The sequence below is a fragment of the Lissotriton vulgaris genome, chromosome 7 (genome assembly GCF_964263255.1).
Source record: "Lissotriton vulgaris chromosome 7, aLisVul1.2, whole genome shotgun sequence".
NCBI lineage: Eukaryota > Metazoa > Chordata > Amphibia > Caudata > Salamandridae > Lissotriton > Lissotriton vulgaris.
In genome coordinates, this window is record NC_141695.1 from 254,448,423 (window position 1) to 254,475,577 (window position 27,155).

A 27,155-nucleotide genomic window follows, 5' to 3' on the forward strand; every position below is an offset into this window, starting at 1 on the left:
ACCCGCGAGGGTAAACCGGAAGCGCCGGGACTGGATTTCTCTGCACGAGAAATGCAGCGGCTTCTCTCAGCGCGTCGAGGAAGGAGGGGGGACAGCGTCCGCGGGCAGCTGGAATCGGCTGGATGTCTTCGCAGAGGACGGCTGCTCGGCTCCTCAAGCGTACTGCACCATAGTTCGCGCTGTAGCGGCGATAATGGTAATCAGCAGCTTCACCACCACAGGATAGCAGGCTGCAGCGACAGAGTGCTAGTTTTTACCAACACAGGGTCATGCAGGCAGCTGGCATCAGCAACAGGGAACGAACTCACAGCTCGTATCTCTCTCATTGCTTAAGGCAACGTTGGTAATATTTATACCTGACAGGTGCCGGGTTTGACGCAAGTTTGCTGGACATAAGACGTCAATTAAAGATGTCACTAGGAAGTGACAGTTATCAGTTGCTCATTAGAGTTCCATTACTAATCAAAACATAGCAAGCGGGGATTTCCAGGTTTGCTAAGTTTTTATCTTGTTGAAGAACTCGGAGTGTTATCTAGGAATATCAGATAGTGACTGCTGCTCTGTCATTGCACTAATTGGTCGCAAAGGAAGTAGCAGAGAGTCATGCTGGAATGTGGCTCTGTTCGTGTGAGGCCAGAGATGACTTTTCAGAAAATCGCACTTGAACGGTTATGCCGATATAGGGAATAAATGGATTTATAGCCGAATAGGGGCATAAGGTCACAGTATCGATCAGGAACCTAGATAAGCACGCAACAAACTCTCTCCACCCCTCCCACCCCAACAGGGACTGACGCGCGATATGCATATCTGGACATAAAAATAAAAATTCCGCCATCTGCAGTTCCATTACTGCACTGCAGGAGGCCATTCCAGCTCCTGTGGCAGCACAATAGCACAGATAACAATGATCTCCAAGTTTCAAAAAGTGATTTGCTGCAAGCAAACGCAAAAAAAAAATAATAATAATAATTCCGGGGAGAAAACAATTTCCACGTTCTTTGCGCGGAGACGAGTTCCCAAAGAAACCATTCACATTTCTCATTTAAAACCCATGCAGGATCGTGAGGGAACTGGTGGTCCAGCTAGGGTTTGCAAGATCTAAACAATCATTTGCAATGCAATAGGACTTGCATTTACGCAAGACCTATTGCATTGCATCATGAACAATGGGAGGAGGAAAAACATGGACATCAGGAATTTGGGCGGGGGAGGAGGAATTTGGGGGGCACGAAGACACGGACAAAGTAGTGCTCACAGTCTAAATAACAAGTACCCTAACATGTAACACTCGAAGTAAAGGGGCTGGTAGCCATGAGAGGGTACAAATGACAACATGGCCATAATAAGGAGGGATTAACAAGCCTCATAATCAATCAGACAGTAGAATTTACCAAAGACAATGACACAATGACACAAGCCAATTAAAAAAATGGGCGGAGAGTTGGCAGAGCTTCTATGGAGCTTCTACTCCATAATCCATTACTGTATGCCTCAGAAAGCGAGCACCGCATGGGGGCTGCCGTCATAGGCTCGATCTAAAAAGGCATAGAAGAAGAAGCCCTGGTGGAGCAAAGTGCAGGGTGTCCATCTTGGTAGTGGCACACGCCTCCCCTACCCTCTGGCATATCTGAAAACCAGATACCATGAGTATGGCTTTTTAGAATCCCAGCAAGTTTTGTTATCCAGTGTGTTGTGAGAACATAAAAAACTATAAAATAACCTGTGAACTCTATCTTGGAATGGGAGGTTACTTTAGTATAAAGATCCTGGAGTAGGCCGGCACCCGGGGAACCCCAGCAACCCTGGGCATTTCCCAAAATTAAAGATCCAGGGGGAAACAGGGCGATGTGACTTGGTTGGATTTCTGTACATATTCTTTCCCAGAATACCCTACAAATATCAAAGTAAGGGTAGGTATATCAATTTGACAGACTTCTCAGGCACATTCATCCAATGGCCGACGTGGTATTATCCTGCATTGCTACATGTCTATCAAGAAAAAATACAACCCCATACGTTTGGGTGTGCCAAACGCCTGTGAGAAGAATGCAAAACTATAACATATATAAAAAACATATTTACAATTGACTTCACAAGATCCAAATTATGACTCGACTGGTATGAAAGGCCAAGCCACAAATGTGAAGCCCCACTGAACCTGCCTCTAGTTAATTTGAAAAACATTGTTCTCTGTCATTTACTTTGCAGCTACATTATCTGTTCCTGCTCACAATGAGCAGAGAATTTACAACCTTGCCATGTGTCAAAAAAAGAAGGTAATGAGAGATAATGGGATTAAAAATAGCTTGATTAAGGAGACTCATCCAGTTTTTTTGGGAAGAAGTAGACACAAAGGCAAGAAAGGGTACGAGAGAGGGAAAGAGGAGCGCATGAGGCCAGACATCAGACCATGCCAGTGAGAAGTGGGAGTTCATGAGGCAGAAGGAGAGAATGTAAGGGATTGACAACTGATTAAGATGACAGGAATGGATGTGAAGAAGAGTAAAAGAGTGTGAGTGAGTGCACTGTGTAAGTGTAATGTCTGAGCAAGTTAATAATAAGTACAGTGTAGGCATATGGATAGTGTGAGAAACATATAAGTGTATTTTAATGAGGCAACAGAGCACACTATCTGGAATAAAATATTTCCTTCTATCCTTGGCATTTATTATATATTTTTAAACCTTTCCCCTAAAATTTCACTTAGGTGTGTAAATCATCATGTTTTTGGAGAACATAACTTCATATTGATTTTTCAACTACATGACAATGTAGTTGAGTGGTAGTTGCCAGCAGAATGTCTCAGTATCAGAGCTTGCTTTTAAAAAATCGAAAGCTATAATAATACAATTGGGAGATTTCTGGAAATACAGGTTTACATACATAGAAGAAAGACTCAAACAGTGTCAACTTTCTACAAATGTTCCTCTCTTAAAAGTCATGACGTCCTTTCCTGACATGTCATCTGCACCACTAGGTGAACTTATTAATTGTGTTTCTATATTACGCATAGGGAAGTAGGATCTGCTTTTATGGTTACCCCCACTTTTTTCTTGATGTGATGCTGTTTTTGACTAGTATGACTGGGTTCCTGCTGATCAGGACCTCAGTCCATCTGCTTTCTCCCTAAATTGTTATGTTCGGTAATTAGGTACATCCCAGATTGGATACTGGGGTACCCTTATAAGTCCCTAGTATATGGTACCTGTGTACCAAAGGACATAGGTACCCCTGAGGTCCCCTGTGGGCTGAAGCATGTATTATGCCCTCCATGGGAGACCATGCAAAATGGAAGTACAGGCCTGCCTTTCCAACATGTGTATGTTGGTGCATGCAACACCTACTAAAGATATAGGTTTCCTATATCTAGGATCACTGCACTTAAAACCTAGAAATCACCCCTATAGCAGGCCTTTACAATCCTGAATGCAGGGTCCTTGGTTCTAAGTGAGGGGGTGGCCCTGTATGAGTAGAACACACCTGCGGCCTACAGAGTCCATTCTCCCGGGTTGTCAGTGAAGCAGCCATATACTATATAGAGGGGCACCACGTAATTACGTGATGACCATCTAAAAAATGGTGGCAATGAATACTATCATGTTTGGTATCAAACGTATTAGAATCATACCCCACGTGTGGGAGGTATGATTCCATGTACTGTAGTGTTACTCCCGAAGGCCCTCTTCCAGTACTGACAATCAAGCAAGGGCTGCTGCTGACCATAAACATAGTTCTGGCCTCCTGCTGCTGAGCCAAGCTCGAACAGGGGAATCCAGAACAATAGATATCCTATCACAAGGAGGTGTGACCATACAGACAAGGTTTAGTGTACTGGGGCAGGGTAGGGGCATTGCCAGTGCCAATGAGACCGCTTGGAGAGCACATTTGGTGCCCTCCTTGCATACTCCAGTTCAAACCAGTTCAGGGAGTTGTTGGCTCCAGCTCTGGTGCGAAACCGGAAAAAGGATATGGGAGTAACCTCCTCCCTGTCCAGACACTACCCTGGTAAGAACCCCTGAATCGTCCCAACCTTTTCCCAAGGGTACTTAAGGGCTTACCTGGGTGTAGGTCTCTAGATACGTAGCAAGACAAGATTCAGATCAGACTCCACTTCTTCTTCCGCCCTCTGGGCACTCTAGACTTTGTTGAACTTTGTTTGGGCTCAACTTCATCTCCCTTCCAGTCTGCTGTGTAGTCTGTGCCTGTGCATCATACAGGAACCTTCCAAGGCCAGTGCAGCATCAAAGACACCTGAAGGAATCTCCCTTGGAGTGAAGGAGTCACTCCCCTGCATTCACAGGCACCACAACTAAGTCGACCGGTCTGCTCATCCTGAGTTCCTCCGGACTCCGTGAAGTCTGCAACACAGGTAGTGGTATTCCACAGCTCCTAAGGCCTGCCCTGCCCTCTCACCAAATTTGAGGCCAGTATTGCTCATGGAGGTTGCAATAACCGAACCCCTGTGCATCGCATCAACTTGCAATTGCAAAGGTCTGTTGGATTCCTTCAAAGAAGATCTTGGCTCTAGGTAGCCTCGACTTTGAGCATGTCCAGTGACCGGAATCTTCAGCAACACTGCATCGTGTGCATCATGGCCTGCATCTTTTAGTGAGCTGCTTGAGGTCCTCATGCGACTCCTGTGCCTCTGGCCTAGTGGCTCATTTGAGGGTCACACGTGTTTCTTTTGGGCTCCCCTGATTGCTAAGGCCTACCCTGACTCCCCTGCTTGTGGTGAATCCCCCGGGCTTCGTTGGTCTCAACGTTGCTTCTTCTTTACTTTCTGCGTTGGTTTCATTTTCCAAAACTTTTTGAGGCTCCCGCCGGACACCGACCCCTCAGTACTCAACATTCGTCATGGGACAGCTCGTGCATGGCTCCTGGTCTTCTTCAGCATCACCTGATTCTCACAGCTGCAGAGTCAAGGTCACCGTAATTTCGCCTGAAACTCCTGACATTGGTTGGAATTCGTCTTCCAGAACTCCTGGTCCATCCTGAGTGACATAGACTATGTCCCCTCTGTTTGCATGTACCTCTCATCTAGAATCCACCTTCAGATTCTACCGGACACTTTCTGCTTCGTCATCAGCTGCACTTTCCTGAAGTCCTCCAATGGAATTGACAGCGGTTTCCGGCACCACATCACATGTATGCACCCGGATTCCCTGGTGTGGGAAATGTGGGTACTAGGGTATCCACTGCTGGGGTGGCTCTCCAACCTTCTGTCTTCCACTGGGTTTCTTCATGGTCCACTGGGAAGGGTCCTGAAACTTTAAAAATCCAACTGCGACTTACACATTGAACTGTACGGAGAACGCAGTTGTATTCCCACACTGCACGCACACCCATATTGAGTTTCTTATCTGCTCACCTTGGTTGGTTCTGTGGGTCCCCAACATTTCTACAGTCATGGTTCTTATACCACTTTCTTAGTATATGGTTTGGTACCCCCTTTAGTCCACTGTGTATTTAGTGCTATTTACTGTGTTACTTTGCAGAAGTATTGTGGGCATTGTGTTTACCAACGTGTTGGAGATACTGGAACGTACTAGAGAGTATTATGTAATAAATACATATTTTTATAAATACTTTGTGTGGTTCCTTTTCATTAATGTATACTATAAGATTGCATTCTGGTGACACCAGCTGCTTCACACTCTTTCTGGATTAAGCTTTAAGGCTGCTCTCCACAGCTACCACTTAGAGAGCTTTCCAAGGTTGTCTAAGATCACCATAAGGGTTGTCTGGACTGGTGCAAGGTGCCCACTTACATTAGTGGACATTATATACCAGGCCAACTTCTTACATTTCGCAGTTCATATGATGTCTCTTTTGGTCAAGTTATGAGCTGGTAGTTTTGTCATATGATTTGATGTCACTTTCTGTGATGACGTTCGTTAAGAGGTCATATGTTATCACTTCCTGTCATTTTGTCAATTATGATAATTCACAAAAATCGAAATTGGAATGCTGTCAGTTTTTTCCCAAAGCGAGGACACTTAACTCATTACATATGCACTAGCCTGCTTAACAAATAACATGCACCACCAGTCCCAACATTGGCATTAAAAATGTAAAGATTAAAGCATGAAGCAATTATTTGGAGATGAGATGAAGGTGTGTTCCCAGAGATCAAAACATGAAATTAACGTATGCTGGTTTAAACAGCACAGTCACAGTTCAGACTCAGTAGTAACCTTTTAAAGACATTTGAATTTTTGAAAGATAAATGGTAGAAATGTTCTCATACCCGATTATGACATTGGGACACCACTGCCTTTAGGGCTGTTGGAAACGATCAATCATTACTTTGTCACGGAGGCATCTTTGAGGTCCAAGGCTACTCCGCAGGATTTACAGCTCTCCAGCCTGTCAGCTCAGTGGCTGCAGATCAAGCAGCGAGACGTGCCACAGCGAGAGTGAGCTGTGCTTTTACTGACTGAATATTCCTCTAGAATTACAGAGGGTGCACTCTAGTTGAATGCTTTAGGGCAGTGCATATGAGATTCTGCAAACATTGTCTCTGTCTGTAGAAATACAAAGAAACGGGGTTGAACAATTGCATACTTAGGCACCAGCAGAGCCAAGGACCATTATCTCTCAGTGTCGTTCCTCTTGTGAATATGAATTTAGAGTACTGGAAGTATTCCACCAAAGAGCTAACACTGGAACAAATTGCGTTTTTTCATGCCATGATATGTGAAACAACTCACGAAAGGTGTAAGCGTATGCACATTGGGTGCGTGTTAACACAATTACACACTGGAATGAGTAGTACACGTGAGGTATTTAAAAGCATCCGATTAAGCCCAGCGATTAACAAAATTTAATATGGAGCAGGAGAATTAAGATGGGTTATTCTGGGAAAGAAAATAGAAGGGAGCCTGCCCTTAAGCACTTCTGCCCCATTGGCTCTAATGCAAATGATAGATATTCCCTGTTCTTCATTTATTATTCATCACATTAGGGCATACATTTAGCGGATGGACTCTAGGCCTTTATGTATTAGTTCATCATTTTATTGAAACACAAAACGATTGCAGGTTCATTTCAGTAGGGTTGTGGCAGTATTTCTGATCATTTGTTGATAAAGATATGTTAGGAATATTGTAACCCTTACCTTCTCCTCTCCTGTGGTTATGATAATTTCATAGACGAAATAAGAGATTGAATAATCCATCACAGTTACAATTATCAGCCCTGACACATGGTAAATATGTTAGGAGCACCTTTTCATACTCTCTGAACCAAGGGAATAGCCCAAAAACTAAAATACCCTCTACTTCCAACCAAAGCTCTTATGGCAGCAAGAAAAAAACCAAGTCATCTCAGCCCTCGCTGGAAGAATTCACTTGTCTCTTCTATCCAAGCAACTATTTATTCATCCTTGCACTCTTCCATTCACCTGCTGATATCTAAAATTTCACCTTTACAGTCTGTCATCTATTAATTCTTCAATCTATCGTTCAGTCTTTCGTCATTTTGTCTGCCTGCCCACACATATCCAAACTGATCCATCTATTTCTAAACCTATTCATCACACCATCTATCTATCTACTTATCTATATATCTATCTATCTATCTATCTATCTATCTATCTATCTATCTATCTATCTATCTATCTATCTATCTATCTATCTAATGATCTATTCATCCATTACCCTTTCACTCATCCATCCATCCTTTCAGTCATTTATCCATCTATTCTTCCACTCCATCCATCTTTTCACTCTTTCACCCATCAATCCATCCATTTTACTTTCACTTATTCATCCACCCATCCATCCAATCACTCTTCCACCATCCACTCACTCATCCATCCACACTGTCATGCTTTCACTCACCCGTCCATCCATTCAACATCCCCTTCACTCATCCATCTATTCTTCCACTCATCCATCAATCCACCCTTTGATCCTTTCATTCTCTTTCACTGATCCCTTCTTTTACTCATCCATCCATCTCTCTTTCATCCATCAACCCACCCACCATCACTTTTAGTCATCCATCCATCCTTTCACTCATCCATCCTTTCACACATCCTTCTATTCTTATGCTTATCCATGCACTTACACTTTCACTCCATTCATCCACCCATCCACCCATCCATCCATTAAATCATCTCATACATATATCCACCCTCTGTTTCACTAAGATATTCATCCTTTTACTCACTACCTCATTTATCCATTCATCCTCTCACCATCCATCCAACCACCCTCCCTTTTACTCATGCATCCATTCTTTCAAACAACCATCCATCATCTTTTTCAATCATCCATCTATTCTTTCACTCATCCAACCTTACATCCACCCTTTCATTCATTCATCCATCCTTTCACACACTCAATCTCCTTTCTTTGCCAAGTTGTAGACAGAAGAGGTCACTCAAGAACTACAAACCCCACAGTATCTGCTAAAGCTGGTATTTCCAACCCCCATGCTCCATTTTTCCACTCATCCTTTCATCGTTTCATTCATCCATCTACTCACTCTTTCACTCTATCCATCCATGCACCCACTCACAACACTCATGCAGCCACCCTTTCACTCATCCATCTAATCACCCTTTTATGCATCCATCTACCCTCACATCCATCCAACAATTTTTTCATCCAACCACCCTTCCTTTCATTGAATCCATCCATTCTTTCACTCATCCATCCTTACATCCATCATTTCACTTAGTTATCACTCCATCAATCTACACATCTACCCTTTCAGTCACACATCCACCCTTTCACTCACACGCCAATCCATTCTTTCACGTTATTTATGAGTCTTTGTCTGTCGAGTTGTATACCTAAGAGTCCCATCAAGAACTCCACTCCACTGTAGGTGCTAAAGCAGGGAGTGGATGATGGCCCTGTTCTGATCCCATTTTACTTGATTGAGTTTCTTAAAAAGTTACTTGTCAAAGTAATTAAAAAGGTTGCACAGTTGTATTTTTATGAAAAATGTGGCAACCTGGTGCAAAAATCTTAAATATACTAACACTAAATTTCATTTTTCAGTCCATCTTAACTCTTCTAGGAATGATTGAGGACACACATTAATATATTAACCCTAAATGACAGATACTTTATTAATGGATTAGATGCCTGCATGTCAAACTTGGTTCCATATTTTAGTGCATATGTCTAATATCTCATTAATGGCATATGAAATGGAACCTATTCACATTGCACTTTATAGTACGTTTAGTAGCACTACAATAGTACTACTCACATACTACAAAATCCTATTCACAAACTTCTGTGCAGAGGTTTCCACCTCTCCTACCTTTTCTGTGAGGAGAGCACTTCGCTAACTGCAGAGATCCCTGTAAATCTAATCATCCGTGTTGTAGTAAATGTGGGAGGGATACGGAGAATGGCTTGATAATGGGGGATAATTACTACAAAATGAGAGAAATTTGGAGGGTCTTAGGAGAAGTTTAGAGAGGGAAAAAGAGCCACCACAAAACCGTAAGTAGATTGGAGCTCCTGTACAGAAAAATACAGATGAAAGGTCCCTCCCAAAATCAAAAAGGCCTGGGCCACTCTAAGAAGATAAATATTTAAGAAGGACATCACAGTTCTAGTTATCTTTCCATGGGAACCTGGATATTGTTGTGTTCTCTGTTAGCTGTATTCTGTTTTTTTTTTTTTTGTAAAGAAGATTGACAACACAGGATATATTGAAAGATAACTATTTAGTTCTATGCCAACTTGAGAAATGAAAATGTAAATATTTGACTTTGATAACTCGTAATTGTCATGTTGTATGCTGAAGCTAAACTCCTCTCGCAGGAGGTGCCCTCCTCCAAAACAGGATCAAGTACTTAGGCACCCAAGGCATGCATTTTGGCAATCTAACTTGCTTAGCTTAAACCACGTACTGCGTTGTTACTTATGAAAGCTGTGGGAAAATGGGTTACTGGTCGTGGGGGTGAAACATTATTCCAGCAGCAGCCAAAACCTCTGTCACTGTGAAACACAAGCAACAACCCAAATTAACGAGTGTCTAACCCTCTGTTAGCTTGGCACAAACGCAGTCAGATCGAATTTAGAGATAAAGTTTAAAGTATTTATGCAGCACCTCAGTCATAAAGTGAAAACACAACACAAAAATATTCCCACACAACTTTAAAAATATAATGCAACACGTAATAAATAATTTAAGACCAAAACATAAAAAGTCCAATAAGTGGATCGGGAGATATGCAATTTAAAAAAAATTAAGTGTAAATAGTGCCAAAAATCACAAAGTGCCAACTGTGGTTAGCTGGGTGGGCTAGACCTAGAAAAAATCCAAGTTCAGGTTGAGCATGATGGAACGCGGTTAGGCCCTGGTTGCAGACCAAGCTGCGGAGTCCCAAGTTGAGGATATGTCATGCGGTGGCTGTTTCTAGGAGCTGCGAGGCTGCAATGGGAGTTCCTGCATTGTCTGTACTGTCTGGTTCGGGAAGTTGTGGGGCTTGCAATGCATTGTCTTTGAGGATGTCATTGAGGAGACGTTTGCAATGACTAAGCCTCCATCAAGGATGCATTGTGCAACAGCAGTTGCGAGGAGGCTGTGCGTGGCAATGCGAAGTCAAGTGTAGATGATCAAATCTGATGCAGAGTTTTGCGAGGTGATACGTCGCACTGCATCAGTTCTGCTGAAACAAACACCTGCAGGCCCAGCTCTAAGTGTCCAGCACTGAGGTGGCATCACTTAAGAAGACAGGACTCCCAGCTGGCAGATTTCAGGTGCTGGGTTAAAGGTTTTTGGAGCCTGTTCTTTCCCAGAGGCTCCAATCAGGAAGCCAGCCAACTAGCCCTTGGAGGTACTCTAGGTTCAATATGCAGGTTACGTCCTTCTCACTCAGGCAGGCGGGGGGGGGGGCAGCAGGGTAGCACAGCAGGGCAGGGCAGCACAGTAGCAGTCCGTCTTGCAGCAAGCAGTACAGTAGTCCTTCTTCTGAGTCGTAGGCAGGTTCAGATGTGTATTGAAGAGTGGTTCTAAGGGTCCGATATTTATATCAAGTGCCCACATTGGTGTATGGAATGTTCTAGAGGCAAGTCAGAGTGGCCCATCCTGCCAACACCTTGCCTCCCTTTGTCTTATCGTCTGGGAAAAAATACACTTATTGATTTTAATAAGGGAACCTGAAGTTATCCTGTAGTGAAAAATGAATTTAGGAATTTTTCACTACCAGGATTTGAAAAAAGTAACCGTACATTTTAGAGCTTTGTAGGGCCTACCTAGTGACATATGTATTCAAAGGTTAAGTTTACGCCAAGCAAAACGTTTACTTTGCCAGGTTGAAATAGCAGTTTGAAACTGCACACACAGGCTCAAATGGCAGGCCTGAGGCATGTTTTACAAGGCTACTTAAGTGGATGGCACATTCAGTGCTGTAGGCCCACTGGTAGCATGTAACTTGTTGGGCTTGGGTACACGGGGTACCTCTTTACTAGGGACTTAGAAGTAATTCACATGTGCCAATTAGGAGTAAGCCACTTTTACCACGTTTAAAGAAGAGAGCACAAGCGCTTTAGAACTGGGTAGTTATGGTAGAGTGTGTAGAGTCCTAAAAGCCAACAAAAATGGGTTCATAAAACAGGAGGGTGAAGGCAAAACATTTGCGGATGACCCTGAAAAAAGGGCCAAGTCCAGCAAAGGCTGCCTAGGCATTCTCTCATGGAATCATCTATCTACTTGTTTGTATTCATAGTGAGAACTTAATCATGTGATCAATGCTAGAAACGTATATGAAAGTATTTTGAATTGTACCTAACTGGGAGATTTGACACGATTTGAGAGATCCACTCGGTTTGCTCTGTGACTCACAGGCTATTCATTTTGTAATAAAGGCTTGTCATACTCAACCCAATCATGAGACAAAGATTTCCTAGACAAGCCCATTCTCTCTTTAATTTTACAGTTTTTTGACATATTATGTGTTTTTTTTATGAACTCTTTGTCTGTTTTAATGTGCCTTGGCCACAATTTTTTCCTTTTGATTGAATTAATATACAGATGTAGCAATACAAAAACATAAACACAATTAATAATAAGCTGAGAAATATGTAATTTCGCCTAAAATTACTAAGAGAAGTATTCAGTGTGAATTATATCTATTTAAAATATACAATATAAGTGCACAATGGAAACTTAAAATAAATATGTGTGATTCTTTCTTGAACCAAAACCAAAGAGGTGCACACCGTTATTGACAGCTATATATAGATACCCAACAGTAAGTAGTTAAATAGGGATACTACAAGAAGAATTAAATGTTGCCAAAGTGACGATGTAGCACATATGAATGCAGTTTTACTGCCAAATATAGTATACGAAATATTGACTGAAAAAGTATCTTCTCTTAAACATAGGTTACCCAGCATTATTTGTTGATTTTCAATTATTATCTCAAGGTGGCTATATTTTTAGGTGTTGTTTAGGACACACATTTAATGTCAATTGATGGCGTGACAATGGTATTCTGGCGCCACCTTCGTGATTTCAGTTAGTATTTTCAGATTTAATAACAACGATTTCATACTATGCCCACGCAAAATGGACATAAATCTGTATCCAAGTGATTAAGTTAATTCCTGGAAAGCCAGTTCCTTTGAATAGGTATGTAGATATTTCTCTTTCACATTTACTCTACTATTCACAGGAGTAGAGAGACTCAATCCATCAGAAGTCATGCAACATCTATTCAGCTCATCTATGTACAGTCAACATGTGGCATCTTCTATTTTACATAAAGGTGTTTCATATTCTTTGTGTGAAGCATATCTAGAATTGCCTTTGGAGAGCATGCCAACTTGAATAGGGGAGATATTTGCTGACTGCTGCTGAGCGTGAGCTCTGTCTGTGCGAGGTCCTTCCTGCTGGGGCTGCCTTTCACTCTACCAGACCTCGCCCGTGTGCTTGGGCGCACCATTGTTGTTTGCTGCCGTGAGTGGGAACTCCTGGAACTGCGGGGAGCAGGGCTGCGAGCGCCAGGTGAGGATCAGGGACTCCATTGCCCAGGAGTCCCTGCGCTGACATCATCACCTGCACCTGGACGCTCTCCCTGCTTGCCCCGCCCCTTGAGCACCGCTGAAAAGTGCCTGCTTGCTCCCTGTTCGGTGGGAGATATTTGCTGACTGCTGCTGAGCGTGAGCTCTGTCTGTGCGAGGTCCTTCCTGCTGGGGCTGCCTTTCACTCTCCCAGACCTCGCGGAACCCGCTTCGCGGGTCCCGCTTCGCCCGTGTGCTTGGGCGCACCATTGTTGTTTGCTGCCGTGAGTGGGAACTCCTGGAACTGCGGGGAGCAGGGCTGCGAGCGCCAGGTGAGGATCAGGGACTCCATTGCCCAGGAGTCCCTGCGCTGACATCATCACCTGCACCTGGACGCTCTCCCTGCTTGCCCCGCCCCCTGAACACCTCCTCCCTTCATTAGGTGTAGCTTTACCCATTGCTCGGGAGCGCGCAGGAGGGCGCCGGAGGAAGCCCGGGACAAGGGCGGGACCGTCTGTGGCCGTCAGGGGCCGGAGTAGGTCGGGCTTTGCCCACTCTCTTGATCTGGGTATCCGAACCCTGGCCTAACTTGTTGTCATAGCCCCTCACTGATAATTATCAACCACCTGTAGTTATGCCGTCTCTGGCAAGGGAGGGTACCCCCATGAGGCAGGGAGGGGTTAAAAATAGGACCTTAGAGAACTATTTTCCCCGGGCTGCGGGGGATGTGGATAAGGAGAGTACCTTAACTCGGCTAAGGGCAGAGCGGAGACGCTCTATAGATAACCTGAAAAATAGACCCCTTGAGGAATATCCCACCACTCCTAGCGAAGAGGCGACCCTAATAGAGGATTTCCCACTCCTGCTGAGGGATTGTACGAACTCCCCACTCGTTCCACCCATGAGTCTAACCCCAGCTATTAGCCCAAGCCCCAGTAGAGTGACTATTGATCTGGTCTCTCAACCCCCCCTTCTCTGAAAGCTAGGAAAGCTAAATCTAAGCCAGCCACCGTACAAGGAGTACATGGGCCTCCCCCAAACCAACGTAGGAGAAAGTCGAAGGAAACGCAGGGCAAAAATAAACCCAAAATCCTTCACTCTGATTTCGGGAGGCCATCTAAATCCTCAACACCGACTGTGAGACCAGTGGAGGAACAACACCCCAAATCCACTGTTCAGGATGGCTTGGCCCCGGCTCTGATAAAAGTCCTAGGTAATAATATTGCTCATGTCCCCCTTTCTGTTGTCCCACTTGGTAACCTGGAATTCCTGCTTAGGTCACTATTACTACCGATTAGTGAAAGTATCAAAAAGGTTGAGATTAGACTTACCATCCTTGAGGCTACTTTAAGTAGTATGAAAATCTCGGCTGCCCATCAAGGAAGGTCATCGGAGCTCATCCCCCCTCCACCGGCCCTCCATCAGCCCTCAAGTAGTGTAATAAGCTCAGCCCCGCCCCTACAGGCCGTGAATGCTGCGGCCCCTCCAAAACCCCTGAGGACTAATTCTGCACCAACAAGGCCTCTTAATTCTAATAGGCCCATTCCCCCTGTAGACCCCGTCCCCCAGGCACAGCCCATAGATAGCACTACACCGACTCCCCTAACACAGCTTCCACCTAGACCACGTAGACCTAATCTACCCCCTGAGGAAAACGATTTTACAGTAGTTATGGCAGGCGTCCCCCCACTTGAAGTAGGTGAAACCGAGGATTTTTGTTCCCTAAAAAGCAGGGTAATCAAGTGGCTTAACACAAACAGACCCCTCCCGGTACACTTAAACAACGAAATTATAATGGTCAGAAGGGTGCCATGGGTGGGAAGAACATATAAATCCATAACAGGGGATTGCATATTAGTGAGCTTCAGGGATGCCGGTACTGTCTCTCACATTTGCCAAGGAAAGAATAGATCTAGGGAATCCACCATCCAAACCCTTCACGTGTCTCATTTCTTTCCCTCTATCCCCGCTCCTGTACACCCGTTTGAAACCTCTGACAACTGGGAAAGGGTTGGTCGTAGGGGGAGACATCACGAACTTAACCCCAGGCCATTATTTGGCCGACCAGAGCCATCCTTTCACACTTTCAATCGGTATAACTGTCTGAATGGCCTCGAGGGGGTCGATTGACAAATGGATACTGTCCTTCTGGGAGACGGGTAAAAGGAGCTTTGGCAGAGGAGATGGAGGAGCAAAGCTCCTTGGCACAGCAAACTCCATTGAGTTGTGTCGGGAAGTCCAGGCTAGAGGGACCTAGGGCTATAGATATTGAATGTAGAGGAGGGGGTCATGGGCTGGATTCGCAAGAGTTAGAGTGGGAGTTACAAACGAGGCCTCATGGGGGACTAGAGCGGAGTGGTGAGGCACTGAGATTGATCTCTTGGAATACAGCAGGCCTAGCTGGTAAATTTAATAACAAAGAGTGGCTCGAGTACATTAGAAAATTCCATGTAATCTGCGTGCAGGAAACATGGGCCCCGGCGAACAATTTTCACTTACAGGGGTATAAGTGTTTCTTTGTACCTGCGCAAAAATCCAGATCAGGGAGAGCCATGGGTGGATTATCCATTTATATAGATTTGGACCTCCCGGGCAGCTGGACTTCCCCAGATTGGAATTCCCATGGGATTCAGGCAGTCCGGTTCTGCAGGAAGGGGCTAAGATTTACTGTTTTTAACATCTATAACAACGAGACAGCGGGCAACCACACAACACAATTAGCTAAACTGGATTATATGCTGGGACAGGAAATAACAGTCCAGAAAAAGGGGCAGTCATATGCGCTGCTAGTCATGGGAGATTTTAATTGCCATCTCTGTCCGGCACTGGTCCAAATAAACGCAGACTGGTCCCAATGTCCTTTGGAGAAGGGGCCGCATTTCTCCCACACACCGACAGGGACAGCTTTTAGTACGCTCCGGCTCAAGTATGATCTTGAGCATACTATTAATATGATAGGCACACAGAAGGATGGTACACTCCCACCTACATTTAAGGACAGGGGATGCACATGAGTCATAGACTATATTCTGGTCTCAAGATCCCTGCTAAATAAGATAATTAGTATAGGGATAGAATGGAGCAGTTTTAGCGACCATAACCCACTCGTTCTGGAGCTAATGTATAGGGTGGGCTCTAGAACTAGAGTCCAGCGCACAATTACGGAGAGGGTAACAGATCAAGGCAGGAGATTAAAATGGTCCAAAATATATGGGGAAAAGTTTTATAAGGCCCTGGTGGACGCGGGCAAATCTGCCATTAATGACTGTTTAGACGCAGATGTTCACGGTTTTAGGTTATTGGAAGCATTCGATCAGATTGTTAACCTGATCGATGGCCTACTGAAAACTAGTGCACCCATAAGGAACCACGATAATCCTCGGTGGTTTGATAAAGATTGCTCCAAAGCACTGAGGGAGCTGAAAAGCTGCCTTAAATCTAAGCCAAGGGACCCTCAAAAAACTAAAGTATGCAGGGAAAAATACAAAAAAGAGATCAAGAGGAGGAAACTTGCCTTGCAGGCAGAAGCATGGGCAGAATTAAGTGAAGCAGGGGAAAGAAAGGATCTAGCGGGTTTCTGGAGGATTATTAATAAACCGACCTTCCAGGAAAATGACACTCCAGAGATAGGGTCTAACATCCTCCCAGAACAGTGAGTCACCCATTACAGGGGGTCTATATAACCATGAGCCTGGTACTCCTGTAGAGGTATCTGTAACCCCAACTCAGGCTGTAGCGGTTGAATTTACCATCAAGGAGATCATTGCAGGGATAGAGGGTCTTACTAAAAATAAAGCCCCGGGCCCTGACGGAATTCCTCCCGACCTGTTCTTGAGCAGTACAGAACTATGGGCTCCCTTAATGACTAGGGTGATAAATACTGCAATCACTTGTGGTCTGCCACCGTCCTGGTCCAAAGCGATCATCGTGCCGATCTTCAAGAAGGGCAATAGGGACGACCCCAAGTGTTATCGCCCTATCTCCTTGATCGACGTATCGGCTAAACTCTTGGGTAGGGCGATTCTCAACAGACTGTCTGAGTGGACCGAAGAAAATAACATCTTCTCGGACACTCAATACGGATTTAGAACAGGGAGGTCCACTAGTGATCAATGCCTGAATCTGTATATGCTGACTGCCAAATACACCCTGGCCAGTGATGAATCGATTTACATGGGATTCATGGATTTGGCAGCAGCGTTTGATCACGTCAACAGGAGGAAACTATGGGACATGATGTCAAGTATGGGGATTGAGAGCGGCTTAATTGATATTCTAAGGGAACTGCACAGTGACACCACGGCTAAGGTTCGTTTTAATAGGGAGGGGGGGGTTGACCGACTCTTTTCCCTGTATGAGTGTCCGACAAGGATGCATTCTCGCCCCTTTTCTGTTCTCCCTTTATATAAACAATCTGGAGCAGTTTTTGTTAGGTCTAAAGGCAGATTCTCCAAGGGTGGGGTCGCGTCATATTCCAGTTCTGCTTTACGCAGATGACGCGGTCCTGATTGCACGTACACCCAGGAGTTTACAAATCCTGATTGACGGATTTGTTAAGTTCATGGGTGCCCTGGATCTCTCAGTTAACCTGGGTAAATCGTATGTGCTTCTGGCCGGTAAAAAAACTTCCTCTAAATTCACCTACACAATAGGCACCCACATAGTAGAAGAGGTTAAAACGTTTTCTTATCTTGGTGTAACCTTTGATGGTGCCTTACAGTTTAATTCCCTGGTGGAGGAGAGATGCAGTAAAATGATTGCCTCTAACGGGGCAATAGCTAGCTACGGCAGGAGGCTAGGCAGATGGAGCCCAGAACAGGTGATGAATTTGTACAGCTCAGTATCATGCTCCAAAGTAATCTACGGGGCAGAAGTATGGGGCTTTGCGAATACCACAAGAATCCAACGGAAAGAGAACAAATATCTGAAATCCATTTTAAGGGCACCTCCAAGCACTGCGGGAATTGTAGCACATAGGGAATTAGGGAGACCATACCTAGATGACTTGGTAAAACTTAGGCCTATTATGGCCTGGCTAAAAATCTGGGTTAACCCTGACGCATCTCTTAGCAGAGAAATCTTATCGGACTGTTTAGAGAGGGCAAAATGTATGCGTATTCCCTGGTTCAATTACGTAAAGAATACCCTAGAGGAACTGGGCTTTGGGAATCTTTTTACTAACCCCGCAACAATTGTAGCCCAGCACAAGATGCATGTAAGGAAAACTTTCCTGGAGCGGAAAAGCCAATGCAGAGCTGAGGCAGAAGGGTCCAAACAGACAGTGAGGGCCCATAACTTGGTGAAGAGCGTGGAGGGTATGGAACCTTATTTGTACCTTATGCATAATGCACAGGACAGATTCCTGATGTGCCGTTTCAGATTGAACTTACTCCCATTTATGTTGGCATCACCAGCAGGATTCACAACATCAATTGAGCAGAAGGGACCCTGCGGCTGCAACAATAAGTCTCCGCAGGATTCCCTTCACTTTGTTTTACTCTGTCCTTTTATTTCAATGCCCAGGCGTAGATTCCTTGTAAATGTTTTAAAAAAAGCCAAACAGGCACATGCCAGGGAAGCATTAGTCTTTTTACAAAAAGCACCGGACCCCTTAACTTTGTGCTGCATAATTAATTTTATTAAGGTAGCGGTCCGTTTAAGGCTAACCAGGGGAGAGGAATGAAATGTCTCTGATTTTACATTTTTAAAAACTGTTATATTCTTTATGTTGGTGTTTTATGTTAACACTAATATTTTGTATAAGGATCTTGAAAATGTTTAATGATTTTTTATTCATGTAAATATGTGTGTGCTTTTATGGTGTTTTTTAATCACCGAATAAAGATTCTTTGAATTGAATTGAATTGAACTTGAATAGCCTACTGCTCTGCACCTAGATCCACCAGTTGTTACTGTACTTTCACCAAATGTTTATTGCTTTTTAAAACTAAAACGTTTGCTTTATTTCATCATTCAATACAACCAACTGCTTCATCATGGTAAAAGTCAGAAAATGTCTGTTTGTAAACATAATATTCAAGAAGGACCTCACAAATGAACTTTCAAAAAGCAGCACCATCACTGAACCCTCTGTAGCAGATGTTCTTGAATTTCAATGTAACTATAGACAATATAATATTTTAGAAGAATCAATAGAACCAAATCAAAGTTTATAAAATTAGAACAAAAATGTTTGAGAGGAAAGTGAGCTGCGAAATGGGCTTCACTGACAGTTACAGTGTTTCATTGATCCATTCAAGCCGTGTGAGGAAAATATCTTACTTGACTGAGGCTTAAGCCAAAATCAGTCTGAATCACTAAACATAACATAGAATAAAAATATCAAGACTTAATCAATTTCATTATTCGGAGAAACACAACATTAGATATGACAACAGGTTCCACCTAAAAGTTGTGAAGGAAACAACGCTTAGAACTGGTGAATCTGCTAAGACACGGAACATTTTGAGGCATTGTTCAATTTATTTTTTAAAACTCTCTCTTCAAGATCTATTTTTCCTATGGGTTTTTTTCCTCAGCTGGGGTCGCCCAGAGGGGTGTCGCTATTTATTTCTCTAGGAATCTACCCTGGGAAATTTTGCAAATGCAAAGAGACTCTAAAGGTAGATGGCTTTGGGTTACAGCAAAATTGTTGGGAAAAGTATTCAATTTTGTAAATTATTATGGCCCAATTTTTGATGACACCTCGGCCCTGACTGAAATTATTGAAATACTAAGGGGCACTGCTGGGCAAATTATAATAGGAGGTGATTTCAATTATATCCAGGATTTAAAGAGGGACACCTCAAACAAGAATAAGAAACAACTAAAACCAAAGACCAAAGGGGTGTTAGAGGCTTTCATGTCAGAATATCAATTGCGGGACTCCTGGCGTTCCCTAAACCCCAATCTAGAGTCTTACACGTGCTATTCTAATAGGTTCCACACAGCCTCTAGAATAGATTTTTTTTATCCTCAAGATCACTCCAAATTTCCAACGCATTGATAGGCTGTAATCCCTTTTCAGATCATGGGAGGATTGAGGAAGAACTAATACTAGAGGGTACGACAGGGGAGCGATCTAGGTGGCAGTTGGAGCGTACCCTGTTACAGAACATGACATGGGTTGAGGGTTTTAAAGATTGGATAAGGGAATTTTTTTTAGTAAATAAGGACTCAGCAGAGCCTTTTGCAGTATGGGGGGCATTCAAAGCAGCAGCCCGGGGACAGATTATAGCATTTTCTTGCAATAAAGCAAATGACCGAAAAAGAAAAATTTCTGCCCTTCAGTGTGCTGCTGAGAATGAGTATACATTGAAACTGAATCAAAAACCTAATAACTGGGAACAAGCTAAAGCATTGCTTAGGGACTTCTTCATCCTGGAAGAGATAAATAGCTCAAAAGCCTTTCAACAAAAGCTATATGAAGACAGTCAACTCATTGGTAAGCTGCTGGCAAATTCGATCAGGAAAAAACAAGAGTCGTCCATCATTTTAAAAATCCAAGACCCGTCAGGTGGAAAAGATACTCGAAGTGAGGGAATCGCGAAAATATTCCTTGATCATTACGAGAGAATATACTCTACTGATATTCAAGTGGAGGAAATATTGATCAGGGAATACTTTGATAATTTAAATATCCCCAAAATTTCCAACTTCAGATCTAATCAAATAGGCTGTGATATAAGTCATCTCGAAATTCAGAATAGTATAAAAGCCACAGCGGGAGCAAAGGCCTCAGGGATAGATGGATTCCCAATCGAATTTTATAAGGTTTTTTGAAGGAATTAGAAGATCCCTTGAAACATTTATTTAATTATATTAGACTAGGTGGTAGGGTTCCCTCAGAGTTTAAAGAGTCCACAATTATTAGTTTTGTTAAGAAAGGCAAGAATCCGGAGGACGTAAATTCCTATAGACCAATTAGTCTATTAAACTCTGATTATAAGGTTTTCATGAAAATTTGGGCTCAAAGATTCGTGTTGGCAGCCCAGGAGGTAATACATCAAGACCAAACGGGTTTTATAGCCGGTCGTAGTATGGCTGCCAACACAGAATATTTAATACAGGCACTAGATTATTTTAATATTTATTCAATTTCTGCATGCATTCTTATGATTGATGCAGAAAAAGCATTTGATTTAGTCAACTGGTCAGCGTTATTTTTTTCTTTGGGTTATTTTGGATTCCCCGCACCTATTATTAACATGTTACAAAATATCTATGAAGGGGCATCAGCCCAGGTGATAATAAATGCCAAGCAAGCTGGGAAGATTAAAATAAAACGGGGTACTAGACAAGGTTGCCCCTTATCACCCCTGCTTTTCACCTTTTTTATCGAACCCCTGGTAATAAAAATAAGAAATAATGAAGCAATATCTTCCCCAATGGCTGGAATGTCGAAGTTAAAATTGTTTGCCGACGACATCATCCTTTACATGGCTCCTGATAAAGATAATATCTTACATCTTATGAAAGAGCTTCAGGAATATGAGAAGATAGGGGGATATAAAATCAATGAGAAAAAAACGGAAGTTCTTATTATAAATTCAAATTTAGATTTCCTTCCGCCAGATCTTCAGCTCCAAGCAGAAAAAAGGGACCCAATAAGATATTTAGGGATTTATGTGACCAGAGACTATCAAGAACTTTTTCAACTGAATTACATAAAAACAAAGAATAAAATTAAGAGCCTTTTAGAACAATGGGATATACTGCCCCTATCATTGATTGGCAGAGTGGCAATGATTAAGATGAACATATTACCTCTGCTTTTATTTTTGTTTAGTAATATTCCAATGAAAGTCAATATGGCCTTTTTTAACGAACTAGAATCCATGATGAGAAAATTTATTTGGAACAAAAAGGCCAATAGAGTCAAACTCGCGGTAATACAACTTCCTGTTAACCAAGGCGGGCTTGCTCTTCCCCATTTTAATACATATTACGAAGCAGCTTTTTTCGATATAATGGCAGGATTATTAAAGGCTAGAGAGACAAGAGACAACTTTTTTTTAAATAGAATGCTTGAGAAATCAGGCTCTCAAATTCCTATCTTCTTAAAAACTGCAAAGCTTCCAAAGAGAACACGATACAAGACACTGATAGGGTATTCATCAAGATTACGGCTGCTATTTAAAAAACATGGTTCAGATGGATCTATTTATTTGAAACTGTCAGAATGTGCTAAAATGGGTCTTAGGATTTCTTCAAGTCATCTGACAGAATGGGAATCGGCCGGATTCTGTGAAATAAGGCATCTTCTTACTCAAAATACCTTAATTAGCTGGCAAATGGTTAGAGATAGAACGCATCCGAGGCGGCTCATGTTTTTTCAATATTTGCAATTGATTTATTTTATAAGAAAAGAAGTAGGAAGTCTAGATTCAACACCCAATGCTTTGCTAACAGCGCTATATGGGGAGAAACATAAGGGTATTGGATTCTGGTATAAAAAGCTACCCCCTTCTGGATCATCTACTATAATAATTAACCACTTGGAGAAAATAAATCTTACATTACAGTGTGTATTGTCAGATAAAGACTGGGAGACAATATGTTATTTTTATGTTATTTAGGAAACAGAGCACTTCGAGCAGCTAACTATAAGCGAATGTCCTTTCTTTCTCGCTGGCTGGCATATTACACCCCGGAGGCCCTACAGAGAATTTTCCCTGAATGTGAGAACAAATGTTTTAGATGCAAAACCAGGGGACAGGGTGGTTGGTATCATATTTTTTTCTCATGTCCAAAGTTAGAACCCTTCTGGAAGGAGATTTTCGCAGATTTGGAAATAGCAACTGGGGAAATTCTTCTTCCAGAAGGGGAAGTGGCCCTTTTTGGCATCAGTAAAGACAGGAATAGGTTTAATGAATCAGAAGAAGTGTTTATTTTTATTTCCGCTGCCGTGGCACGGTCCCTGATTTTGCAAAATTGGAAATCTACGTTGAGTCCATGTCATGTTAAGTGGCTTAATAAAATGAGAAGAACATATAATTTTGAGAGAGCCTATGCAGGTAGAGTGGGTGCAATTGCAAGATTTGAAAGGAATTGGAAACATTTTAACAAGCTTGAACTGTTAAAAGGAAGGTGATTGTTATATTTTAGTTAATTGTAAGTATTGTAAATATCCATCTGCCGTGCTATATCAAATTGCTAAACACTTTTATCATATATATTAGTCGTTATTGTATTTGCACTTCATGAAGTGTATTACTATTTGTGTTACTATTGCATTAGTCACTTTATATAGGTCAAATTGTGCACGTAATAACAATAGCACTTTCAAGCGTCGGTCTTTTTCACTTTTGCACTAGCACTTTATGAACGGCATAATAATAATAATCTTGATGCTGCTATTATCAGTTGTTTATATATTGGGTAACCTAATATGTTTTGGAACTAATATCTTAAATACTGTAATAATATTATTATTATTATTTATTTTTTCTTTTTTGTGCATTATTGCAGTTTGTGTATTATCACTGTGGTATTTTTTTGTTTTTGTTTTTTTGTCTAGGGTTGTCTCTTGGATAGTGTAAATTTTTTCTAATGTATGTCTAAGTATGAAGAAATTAATGTACCAATGTATATAACATTTTTTTTTCACCTATGGCTTGTAATAAAAAAAAATTTAAAAAAAAAAAAAAAAGATCTAATTTTTCAGAGGTTATAAAGCCAAACCATTTGATGTTGCTCATTACCAAAGTAATGATGTTCCAATTTCTCTTTCAAGAGGGCATATTGGGAAAAAAGATGATTGTTGTAGTTAGATAAACATCAATACGGCAACAAATCAATTCTTCCTTAGCATATCTTGCAATCCTAAAAAATATTCGTCAAGTTTTTCCCTTGAACTAACTGCATACCCTATAGCTACAAGTATTATGGGACTCCTCAACATCCCAGGAATGTTTTAAGCTGATAATGAAAAAACAGTCAAATATTTTAAATATATTGGATGGGCTTTTGCTGGAACTTCCCAAACTCTCTTTCTCGCTGTCTGTTTAAAGAAACAAGACAATACTTCATTTGTATTCACATGATGTGTATATCAATTCACAAAAGTCTTTATTGCGATTATTCATCTTAAAAGACAGAACAGTCGGTGATTTAAAATTAAATACAACCATATAAATACCATACTAAGACCTAAGACTGACTTACAAGTTTCTCAGTAAGATTTTAAAAAATTGAAATTCCTATATTTACATATTAAAACAGTTCCTAATACAAGATTAAATATATCCCACGCACAAGACTTTGAACACATCATAAAAACCCATAAAAATACATAAATCCACATAGTTCATTCAATAACCCAAGGGGAAGTATCTTGGCTATATGGGCCCCCCCATGTTTCATCCGTAATACCCATGCCCAGCTCAGGAACTTAGCTACTCCTATTACTGCGATCTCATTGAAGCCTGATTTCAACAGCCTCTTAGCGGCCATCGCAGAGCTAGTTCCTAAGGACCGACATACTGGTTTTAGCCACAAGCTACGGGGTTTGTGATAGGCCGGACAAACAAATCGAAGATGTTCAATATCTTCAGTCTGATCCGGGCAAATTCAGCACTTGTCACCAATTCCTGGTTGCCACTTACACGTAAACTTCCGGAGTGGCAGTGACCCAACTCTGAATTGGTGGTAAAGCTTGCGGTCTAATGGCTTTGATATAAGGTCCCAATAGCTTTCCAGGCAGGGTTCATCTTTTAAGTCTAAAAAATCTCTAGACAGAGTAGGGCTAGTGACAGAGGAGAACTTCCTTAATTAACTCCCAATATGCTGCTCAATAGGATTCTTTTGAAGGAAATTCCACCGTTTCAGGGGTCTCCCAAAGTTCCCTCATCCCCATATCAATAAGAAGAGACTTTATGCCAATCAGCCATGGGATCCTATGCAGGCGATCCAATCCCCTTACTTAGGACAAAGCCCTAGCAAAGAGTCGCCTCCAGAAGGCCAACGTCCTATAACAGGCAATATCCTCAATACTATGACAGCCTAAGTCAAACAGCAGTGGATTACGGTGGGAGGATTGGGGCAGGCCCACAACCGATTTCTATGTATTCTATCTATTTATTTATTCTGGGCTGTGGACAGTTGGGTCAGGTTACAAAACCACCAGATTTCAGCACCATATAGGAAAGCGGGAATGATTTAGTCATATAAATTTTGACCACAGGAGCTAGAGGCTTAGTTAGTAATAGCCTGTGTTCCTTGGTCAATGCTCCCGCTAATTGAGAGTGTTTTAGTGCGAGGATCTTAACTTGGGGATCCCAACTCAGCTTGTCCCCAAAAGTGACACCCAAATAGGTGAAGACTTTTGTCTGCTCCAGAGGTTTCCCACCCATAAAGACTTGTGCTTTAACGGGCTTGGACCTATGGAGTACCATGAACTTAGTCTTCCCTACGTTAACCACAAGCTCATGTTCGCGGCAAAACTCTTCAAAACGAGACAGTGCTAACTGCAACCCCTGTCTCGTCTTGGATAGTATAAGCTTATCATCCGCGAACATGAGCGGGGGCACCTTTTGGCCGGCGGGCATAGGCGCGTCCGTTGGTTGGTCAACAAAATACTGCACCACCCCGTTGATAAATAGAGAAAACAAGGTTGGTGACAGCACACACCCTTGCCGGACGCTCTTTCCTACCTCAAATTTCTCTATAACCTCGACCCGGTTTCCCCCAACGAGCCTGAGCATACGTTGATTCGTTAAGTCTAACAACAAGGGAAACTAGCTCTTTAGGCATCCCCAGTCCTAATAGGACCTCCCATAGTTTCGCTCTTGGCACAAGGTCGAAGGCGGATTTTAAGTCCACAAAGGCAGCAAAGAGCATTCCCCTACCCAGTAGGACCTCCATGTGTATATCAACATTGAAATTCAGACATGAATGAGCAGCTTACAATCATTGTTTGACATCCTGTGGTCTTTGTGGCTACATACAAGAATCATTAACTCATATCCTACGCCTTTTTCTCTTTTTTTTAATGAGAACTCTGAACATGGATTAGATTTTATTTTATTAAGAAAGTTCACCAATTTGCAGTAGTTGTGAAGTATGCACTTCATGGAGTTGATCTTCAAGGGACAGCGATTCATAACTTTAGTGTTTTGCTATTTAAGAAGCTAACATTATGTTCCCATTATTGAAAGTCCCAGTGGACTTGTAATTGAAAGGGACTTAGCTTGTTTTAACCTCAATCGACCTTGCTTTTACTACTCTCTTAGATTATATGCTTTATTGATAATGGCACCATGGTCAGTTTACATTATTGTTCTAGCAAATTTTTTATGAATTCAATCAATCAACAATAAATATTTGACCTTACCTTACTTTACCTTACTGGCCAATATGGTAAAATTAGCAAATTATCTGAAGAAAAAATGCACATCCTAATTGAGGCACATGAAGAAAGTGATCTCCAAACTAATAAGTAGTCTTACCTACATGTAATATTAGATTCTGTAGGATCCAGGTATTTCGATGTTAATCATGTTGTCATTGCCTTAGTTAGTTTTCTAACTATAGAATATGGTTGTATGGTTATTAACCCATTCTCGCATCCTCTACAAATTGAACACTGTCAGAACAGAAGACACTTTGGACATCTTCAAAGGTGATAAACTGATTGTCTAGGTATAAGTCAGCTAGAATTAAGCAGTTTTCCCATTTCCAACGCTTAACAGATATCGTAATAGGTATTCATGCAATGGAGTGAATTCTCCAAATAGGCATTCCTGATCACATATGGGCCTTTTTAGTATCAACTTAATCCCTCTATCCCTCATATAACTGATAGACTGGAGCATGTATGGTAAATGTTTCAGGATACTCCATCCCTTCATTAGAAGGTTTGACAATGGTTCCCCCTCATGCGTGCCCTTGAGGAGCCTCTTCTTTCCAGTTATTCCCTTTGTCCAGCCAATGTACAACGTGCTGTAGCTGGGCTGCCTTGTAGTAGAGTTCCATACTGGGGACTACCAGCCCACCTCGCTCCCACTCTTGTTTGAATGTGCCAAGTTAGACTCTGCTTCTTTTACCCACCCATATCAGGTCCACCAATAGCTAGTTCATCGTTAGAAAAACTTCCTTTGGAATCAAATATTTGGAGTCCTGCAGTACATATAGACATAAGGAAGGAATACCATATTAGACACTGCCACTCAGTCC